Source organism: Austrofundulus limnaeus, unplaced genomic scaffold, assembly GCF_001266775.1.
Source record: "Austrofundulus limnaeus strain Quisiro unplaced genomic scaffold, Austrofundulus_limnaeus-1.0 Scaffold25, whole genome shotgun sequence".
Taxonomy (NCBI): Eukaryota; Metazoa; Chordata; class Actinopteri; order Cyprinodontiformes; family Rivulidae; genus Austrofundulus; species Austrofundulus limnaeus.
This window is the reverse complement of record NW_013952427.1, coordinates 2,878,891-2,888,581: the sequence shown is the minus strand read 5'-3', so window position 1 is coordinate 2,888,581 and position 9,691 is coordinate 2,878,891. Positions and strand designations below refer to the sequence as shown.

Here is a 9,691-nt window from a genome sequence, read left to right as displayed (position 1 = left end):
GTGTGTGTGTGTGTGTGTGTGTGTGTGTGTGTGTGTGTCACCAAAATATATTCTGTTTTCCTCCTCTTCTTCTTTTTTTGTCTTCCTTTGTCCAAAGTCCTGTGTATCATTGAGCTGCTTTTATTTTCCTTCTAACTCTTCAAGTGATTTATTGACCAAACAATCAATGAACTGATCAGAAAATTCATCGACTTCTGATCAGCGAATAAAATCTCTCTGATCTGGATTCATTTCTTATATTTGCATTTTTAAACCTACCAGCTGTCGGTGTTTGATGATGATGGGATTTTTGGAGAYGATGACAGTTTGCAGAAATAATTCAGCATCAAATATGAACACAACCTAATTTATATATTTAGTATTTTACACACAAACACAAATCCTTTTTAATTATACTTTCTTTACTTTTAGCAAATCTCCCTGATCAGCCTTTATAATTATTCTCCCTCTGCAGTTAAAACAATCATAGATTATAATGTACTTATTAGACTCTTCATTGTTCTCCTCTTCCCTCCTGGTTTTAAACCGCACAGCAGTTTCCCCTCTGAAGCAGTGCTAACGGTGGATTTATTAGGCTTAAAGTACTGCTAACACATCTTCATCAGAGGGAGATCAGACATTAAGTGTAGCTCAAAAGGATATGCTCTTAAAAAACAGAACAATGTCTCTTGAATGCTTTACTTATTTTTTAATTCTCCCTGTAATGCAGGGATTTTACATCCGAGCACTTTAAACGTAGCAATTCAAGCACGGCAAGAATCCTCCTGTATGGATGAAACCGCTTGTTTTTCTTTTTCTTTTTTTTTTTTTAATCATAATTGTTCATAGATGAGTACGAGGAAGAATAAATCTTTATCTTATTAAAGGAAATGTCACAGCAGAAGCCCTAAAACAAAATGTTTCAAACTGAGGGGGATCACAAGCTGAAATATGTCGAGTGTTTTCTTTTCTCTCTCTCACTTTCTGTAGTTTGATATGTTTTATTTTTTTTTTGGTGGAGACAGAAAAGCGGAGGCGTAGTTACATTTTAAAGTGCAGGCTGACTCCTCTGTGCTTTTGTGTTTTCGCAGAGACGGCTCATTGTATGAAACAGTGACACAGCTTGAGGGAAAACGGTGGACTGCTGGGCTGGATCTGTAACATTCACATATCCACCAAACACAAGCAGTGACCTACTACGAGTCATCCTGACTCCGGCATCAAACACTCTTTGCTTTTTTGTTTCTCTGGGCTTTAACTGCAGCACTTTTTTATTTATTTTTTGCTCTGGTGTTCCTGCTTGTACAGGCCTACAGTATATTGTAAGTTGTGTACGTGTACTTCTACACTCATCGGCGGAGTTGCAACACCTCTCACACAAAGTAGGAAAAGGAAAATATGTATGAATGTGAAACTGAGTACAACTGCTTACCCCCTCCCATGCCAAACCCAGCTAACCATGCGTGCCCCCTTCCCCATATACCCCTCTCCCTCCCACCCAGCCCTCCCCTCCTGAAACTCCCACACTCCACACCCAATAGAGCACCCGTTGCTAGGCGACAGAGGGAGAGAGATGAATTGAGGAGACATAGTCAATCAATTCTACAGAGAGAGGGTGAGAAAGGAAAGGGGGGAGGCAGAAGGAGTTAAAGAAAGAAGGAACGAGAAGAGAGAGAGAGAGAGAGAGAGAGAGAGAGAGAGAGAGAGGGAGTAAAGGAGGACAGAATGCAGAGTGATTGCAGTCGCATTAAAGCTCCACTTCTGGCCGAAGACGCTCTTTTGAAACATCTGTCTTTGTTAACTGTATCATGCCTCTGAAAATAAATCTATCTCTGCAGCTGTCCACCCTTCCATCTTTGTCCAAACGCTTTCCTTTAATACTTTTATCACCACAAATTACACTCTGCACAAGCAGTCTGTGTTTAATATTCCCTCACTCAAAAAGGGAGTTAATTGTATATTGCAAACGNGATGGATGGATGGATGGATGGATGGATGGATGGATGGATTGATGGATGATGGATGGATGGATGGATGGATGCCAAAGAATTACAGTTTAATGAATACTTCTTGACTAAATATAAAACTGAGTAGGCAAAGACACCTTTTTTAGTGACATTAGTTTCTTTTGTCACTGCTTATGTTCAACTTCTAGATTCTTTGTTATATTCAAATAATCAGTTTTACAACTTACTAATACTAAAATATTGACTTCAAAATCCTATTCACAAGTTAATAAATGCATTTATTGTGGCTATGAGTGTCTTACAAACTGAGACTATAGCAAACACCTTTTGTTTCAGTCTAAAATAAGTACAGAATTTATAAAAACTCATGTGAGAAAGGTTTGTGCATTACTAATACAGTCTCAATATACTTTTCTAATTTCACTGGTTTATGCCTCCTTGACTCATTTTGAGTTTGTTTCCTTATCTGAGACCCAAAATAAAGTAACATTCCTGAATAATTCTTGAAGGACTTATTTATTTCTGAAATATGCTTGAAGCACACAGAAGCAAAGCGAGATGAAGTTTGTTAAAGGAATAAGACAGAAGTCACTCACAGTGAAAATCCCAATTGAAGCAGCAGAATGACATGTTGAATAAACCATCGCTAAATTCTGAAAATCAATACAAACAGAAAAAAAAAATTAAAAGACTAGCAGAACAGCATATCACCTGACGCTGTTTCAAACCAAGATCATCTTATAAGAAATTATGGAGTTACAGTGGTTTTGGTCAAACCTTATAAATGATGCTGTAGCATGATCTCATGCATTATATTATATGAAAAAAGATTAATTATCTGTATTAACCATCGTGAAATGGTTTGACTCCAAAAGTAAATCTGCTATAGATTTGTGTCCAAGGACTAATTCCAGTGATTTACGAGATATTTTTCTGACAGATAGAATTTACTCTAGCAGTTCATGGTAAAGTTTTAAAAACAGGGCTTTATCAATATGTTAGTGCTTGACGTACATAAGTTGGACATGACTCCCAATGACTTATGTCAATTATCGGTGTCATCACTTTGAATAGAGTTACAAAGGAGGATATCTTTTAGTCTAGTTGGATCACCATTGTAACGAAGGCTGAAGGTTGGCTAGGTTTAGGGTAAGGGTCAGACCACAAAAATGAATACAAATTACTGGAAGTCATTGAACTAATAAAAGGGATAGAACTACAAACTTGTGTGTGTTTTGTTTTGAGCAGATTTAATCAAACTCAGAAAGTAATCACTGGATGTACTTCTACAACTGATTCACTTTTTGAGTCGGTCCCATTTAGGATGACTGCCATTTCTCAGCAACCTATATCAAACAAAAATTGGTTTTAACTGTAAGTCTTTGGTGTGGCTGTAGCTGAAATTAACAACATGCGGACACAGCTAACACATCTTGTAAGATCTATCCATGAGAAGAAGTAAAATCATGATTTGGTGAGCAGTTCTGTATAAATAAAATAGATTGCCTGCTTTATTGCTCCAGGAATATTTCAAGCATGTTCCTTGCCTTTCAAATAAAACCTTCTCAATTAAAGGACTGCTCAGTTGACCTAACAGCTTTGTTTCACAAATCATCATGTGAACCGAGTCTGGCTGAGTTAAAAATAAAATTTCAACATTTGGGAACTTAATCCCTCGCTGACAGCAGTGGAGAATTTGGCTTCCTGTGAGCAGAATTTACTGAGAATTTGGGGAAAAGTTGTTGGACAACAAGACACTGATCACATTATTTTATGTGAAATCCATCTGTAAATTTTGAATGGCTTCCCAAGCAGGCAGCTGAAACCAACAATAAATCTACAAAAGCCTTTTCTGTGGACATTAGAGCAGCCTATTAAAGTCAGCACACAGACGTCCGTCCAGCAGCATGTCGATAACCATGGCAGAGAAGTGACCGACTGCCACTTTTAAGTCAATAATGCTTTAGATCTGCACAGACATGCTGTGATCAAATGCTCCCATTTCTCCACTAATAAGCCTCTTTTTGTGTGTGTTTGTGTGTGTGCGTGTGTTCACTCCTCTGTTGAGAGCTGGGTGTACACACACACACACACACACACACACACACACACACACACACACACACACAAACATGCAGATGCCCAGCAAAACCACATGGCCCTCAGTGTGTGTGCGTGTGTTCACGTGTGTGTGCAGAGCTGGGTGTTGAGCGCATCGACTGAGTATTGATCCCACCACTCACCTCCCTGCAGTCAGCTCTTGTCCTACATAGCATGCCCTGTCTGATTTCTCCCTTAATGGCTTTTATCCAGCTACAATCTTTATTTAAACTGAAAAGTAGGAATTAGCACCCACTTCTATCCTGGTTTCTCTTACCTTTTTCTTTTCACCGTCGTCCCGGAGTTAGAATGGGTAACTATAGGTCCACTGACCCCCCTCCCTGCTTCCCCTGGCTATGACGGCTTTCCCGCTCGCAAATGTGCAGCACAGCGTTTTATTTCCATTTCTCCTGGGTTTCCCACTGTTCATTATTTGCTTCTATATTCAGATAAGACACAGAGTGCTTCAGCCCGTGCTCTGTCGTTGATAAGTCTACTCGAGACGCTGCTGCTTCAGTCGGGTCTATAAAATGTCAACACAGAAATCGTGCGAGATCATAAAGTCAAGTTGATTTCTTCAGGGGTTTTTCACCACTTGAGATCTTATAAACATGTTAAAACTGTCATGATCTGTGTTTTTATGGCCTCCTGTGCCTTGTTGAATTTGTGTTTTGTGATCCTTGTGTTTTATTTTTCACCTGCGTTTCAGTTCTTCTGTGTTCCTTGCGCCATCAGTTCACTTCTCCACAGTTCAGCTCTGCCCTGYCCACTCTCACCTGTTCCCATTTTGCACTCAGCACAGGTTTTCCTCATCAGCCCAGACTTTTAGATTCTGTCTCTCTCTACCTTCAGAACAACTTTGCATTGTTTGTTTGTTTGTTTGTTTGTTTGTTTGTTTGTTTGTTTGTTTGTTTGTTTGTTTGTTTGTTTTTCGAGCACCTTGAGTCTGTCTGCATTTCGGGTTTTAACGTTTGGCTGATTGTAACAGAAGCTCTAACAAAAACCCAGAACCCATCTCTACAACCTTCTGATGACAGCAAACCTTTCACCCGTGGACATCCTRGATATTGACTCACCACTATTTCTGTAAACCCAGACCCCTTGTACCAACAAACAGCTTATCTCACCATAAAAGATATCCTGTTCTCCCAACCTGGATTTCTTCAGATCCCAGAGTACCTAAACTCCTTACTGMGATCAGAACATTGGGAGGCTAATTATCTTWTCTTCTCATCCTGATGTGTTCGACCCCATGAGCCCAGCTACTCTGCAGAGCCCAGTCAGCCTCCAGTGGTGGGCCAGTCATCTGGGATTRCATCTTGTAAATACAGTTGCCTGAAGCAGGTTAACTCTGTGGCTGTCAGGGACCTCAATCTTCAGGGGTCTTCAAGGGTCCACATTTAACAGACACTGAGAACGATCTTCAGAATGCACCAGTCTCTGAGGGTCTTCAGAATGCACCAGTCTCTGAGGGTCTTCAGCATGCATCAATCTCTGAGGGTCTTCAGCATGCATCAGTCTCTGAGGGTCTCCAGAGTGCATCAGTCTCTGAGGGTCTCCAGCATGCATCAGTCTCTGAGGGTCTCCAGAGTGCATCAGTTTCTAAGGGYCTCCAGCATGCATCAGTCTGATGGTCTCCAACATGCATCAGTCTCTGCTGGTCTCCAGCATTCACTAAGGGTTTCCAGCATGCGGCGGTATGGCAGAGTGGTTAGGAGAGTCGTCCTGAAACCGGAAGGTCACCGGTTCGATCCCCAGTTCCAGCTGTCTCARTTACTGWGTCCTTGGGCAAGATACTTCACCCCTAGTGCCTCTGATGTGTGTCCCATCAGTGTATGAATGTGATTGGCACTGATTATTCTCCGTAGATGATTGTACATGTTAGCTTTGTAGGAGATCTGGTAGAGTGCTGTGTGAATGGGTAAATGAGGGCACAGATAGTAGTGTGAAGCAATTTTAGTATCCTGGTTGGGTAGAAAGGCRCCATACAAGTACAGTCCATTTACCATTCGTCAGTCTCTGAGGTTCTCCAGAATGTATCAGTCTTGGATGGTCTCCAGCATTCATCAATTCTGAGGGTCTCTAGCATTTTTCTTGTGTCATCAGTTCACTTCTCCACTAATCGGCTCCAGCCTGCGCCGCCCACTCTCACCTGTTCCCATTTTGCATTCAGCACAGGTTTCACTCCTTATCTCATCAGACTAGACCTTTAAAGTCTCTCTCTCCACCTTCAAATGAGCTTTGCATTGTAGTCGCTTCCATATGTTCTTGTTCCCCCTTTCACAGACTATAAGTTTTGCTGACAGAACAGTGTCTTGTTTTGCCTTTTTTTTATGGCAAGCTTTTGAGTTTCTTGAGTCTGTCTGCATTTTGGGTTCCAAATTCTGGCCGGTCATGATAGAAACCGTTCCAGATCACACAACATATGCAGAGCATGTTTTACTTGTTAATTTAACATGCTCTCATATACATGGACAACAGATAAAACTAGCCTACATGGCAAATTCTGGCATTTTCTGTAATATGCACTGTAAAGAAACAAACAAACAAACATGTAACAGTTACCTGCTTTTGTTCCAAACTCACACAGGAAACATGCAAAACGTGTTTCTTGTGTAAAGTTCAATTGCTGTTGACAACCAAATGTCACCAGCAATTAGTTTTTTCAGAGAATTGTTTGGTTATAGTGTGTTAACTGAACAATATGAATGTAGGGGTCACCTCGATTGAAGAAACAAGATTTATTGCCTCGAAGCAGGCCTCGGACAGGCCTGACGAGAGGACAGGAACTCTGTCACAAACTGAACTCTATTTAGGCCATGACAGGTCATTCCAACCGTGGAAGAGAACCCCTCAGTTCTCTTAATCAGATAACGGACAGAACAATCTCCTGTTTGTGATTCATTTGTTGTTTAACTAAGAATGTTTATGCATTTGTTAAATCATGATAATGACTGTCACAGGACAAGCGGAACCACTTCTTTTCTTTTGTCGTGCCTTAAAGATTAATAATGGTATAAAAAATCACAGAGAATCTGATTACAATGTTTTCATTGTGTTTTTATGTAAATCACTGTTTTTATTTTACTGTGAACACAGTAATRTAATTGTGGATTTTTCCTGAGAAAATCTTTCATTTATCTGGACTAACAGAAGGTTCAGAACTGATTATAAAACAGAAATGTTAATTAATCATCATAAATGTTATGTAGTGATTTCTCTTAGAGTACTGTATATCAGAAAGAAAGCTGAAAAGAGGTTATCATATCATGTTGTTGGACAAACACAGAATTTTAACCTTGGGCTGGTGCCGGCTGGCAAATCTTCATATTTCTTCTCTGACTCATCTCTAAGCCTGAGGGCRGAACCAAAGTTCGTTCTTTTTTTTTACTAACCCGGATGGCATTGAGTGACACACTCTTCTTCCTGACTCCAACTTAGGAAGACAGCTGGAATTCTCTCCGGAGAAAGTTTGGCTTTAAGTCTGATCCCTATGAGCTAACTGGGGAAGACTTCACAGCCAGGGACCTGGCACGTCGCCGGTGGTCTCAACCCGAGGCTGAGCCTCATGAGAGTGTTTTTAACTCCCGAGGGGAGGTTTTATTTTGGAAGGAGGAACCGGATACGGCTTGAATTTTTCTGGCTTGGACTGAAACAGACAAAAGTTACCTGTAAAAACACCTACTCGCCAATGACCGGTAAGCGAGCCGACATCAGTTCCCTGAATGATCGGAGGCGAGCCAGCTCCTACCCCGAGGGTGCCTTAAGAAGACATCATCAGGAAAAAGCTGATGTGTTCGGAGTGACGTGTCATGTGGAACCTGAGCTTAGAAAAGACGTGCAGTTCCGGTTGACCCACACTTTGATAAAAGTAAAAGTAGCAGTAACATACAAATCTTACTTTCCTCCTTTCCTTGTTCTTAATTTGCCAAAACTTAAGCTAAAAGTGCCAGTAAAATTGTTTGGTTGTTAGCATCAGAACTGATGTTTTACTGTTCTATATAAGTAATCTGAGTTGATGTGAACTGAAATTCGGATGTGGGTTTTATCTCATTTAACTCTGACGTTTGTTATAGGAATAACCACAATCAGGTGTAAGTCATGATCTGTTCAATTTGTGTAAATGAATGATTGCATAGTCTTTTATGAATCAACTTGAACTCGTCTGAACGTTCASTDRYTGTGTCACTTTTCACTTCGCACAGTCAAGATAYTAACAAGTAATGAGAAWTACCTTGGTAAAAGTTTCCTCATAACCTTGTGTATGAGAGATGTGGGAAAAGCTTAATTCACTTTAAGCTCAGTCCTACATGAACAATAATATTAGCTGCATCAAGAAAGGTATCTGGTGTAAAACAATTACCAAATCTTTCCAACAAGTGTACTTGCTGAAGTAACCTCTGCAGAATCGAGCAGCAGGAAGAAAAACACAAGACATTTTTACTTGATGTAGTTCTTTAAACAATCTCAGAGAAACAGTTTAACTCTGGCCTGACTGACAATTTAACAGTCCAAGCTGGGCCAAGTCCAGAGTGGATTGTTGCTACTTTAAAACAACTCTAGTCTCAAAGCTTTTATAACAGTTTATGCGATAGTATCTTATAAACCCTCACACCTCAGTCAGTTCCACCTTGCGTGGTTATTCCAGGAGAAATATCATTTTATTGATCTAAAGGTGATCCAGGCTGCACCAGAAAGTTACAGCAGTAACCATGTAACATAAATTTGACAACAATGAAAAGGATTATAAACTAGTGCCTGGATGACCGCTATGAGTTTTTTGCTTTTGACCAGCTRATTCGGATGTTATCAGTCCATTAAATGGATGTTATTAGTGGTTATCAGTCCCATGGAATGGCTTCAGACTGTCCYGACAGTGCCTCCTAGTGGGTTACCAGTACCATATATACATTGGAATGCAACAATCTGCTACCGCCGGAGTCYGATCTACTTTATCGTAGCCCATGTCATTTTCTCTCAAATTAACCTTAGTGGCTTTATGCCTCATATTAACTAGATTGCATAAAAAACCTTAGTGGCTTTATGCCTCATTCTAACCAGCCAACAGTCTGAAGCCATTCTATGGGACWGAGAACCCACTAGACGGCACAGTCAGGACAGTCTGAAGCCAGTCTGGAGCCATTCTATGGGACTGATAACAGCTAGTAATGGCCATTTAATGGATGATAACATCCAAAGCGGGTGCTTTTGACAGTAATCCACATTGGAAACAGAAGCTTTAAAAGTGGATTCATTGCTGTCAAGTACAGCAGGTAAAATAAGTATTGAACAAGTCAACATTTTTCTCAGTAAATGTATTACTAGAGGTGCTAATGACATGAAATTTTCACCAGATGTCGGTAACAACCAAAGTGATCCATACATACAAAGAAATCAAACCATAAATGTCCAGAAATGAAGTTATTTGTAATAATGTGGAATGGCACAGGGAAAAAGTATTGAACACATGAAGAAAGGGAGGTGTAAAAAGGCACGGAAAGACAAGACACCACCTGAACTCTCTCAGTGATTAGAAAGCAAGCCTGCCCCTTGTCAGTGCAAGTTAATATCAGCTGGTTCAGTCCCAAATGATGGYCAGGTATCACACAAGAACCATCTGATGATGGGTAAAAGTAAAGAGCTCT

At 40.3% G+C, this 9,691-nt stretch overlaps 1 long non-coding RNA gene across 1 annotated transcript in view; it reads left to right on the top strand.

Annotated features, from left to right (window-relative positions):
• The window catches only part of LOC106514976 (uncharacterized), a 3,569-nt gene extending 1,739 nt beyond the window's left edge, over positions 1–1,830 (top strand). Inside the window, exon 2 of the long non-coding RNA XR_001309949.1 lies at positions 1,071–1,830. This is a non-coding gene — a long non-coding RNA (uncharacterized LOC106514976). The remainder of the gene's footprint in view (positions 1–1,070) is intronic.
• Positions 1,831–9,691: the final 7,861 nt, after the last annotated feature.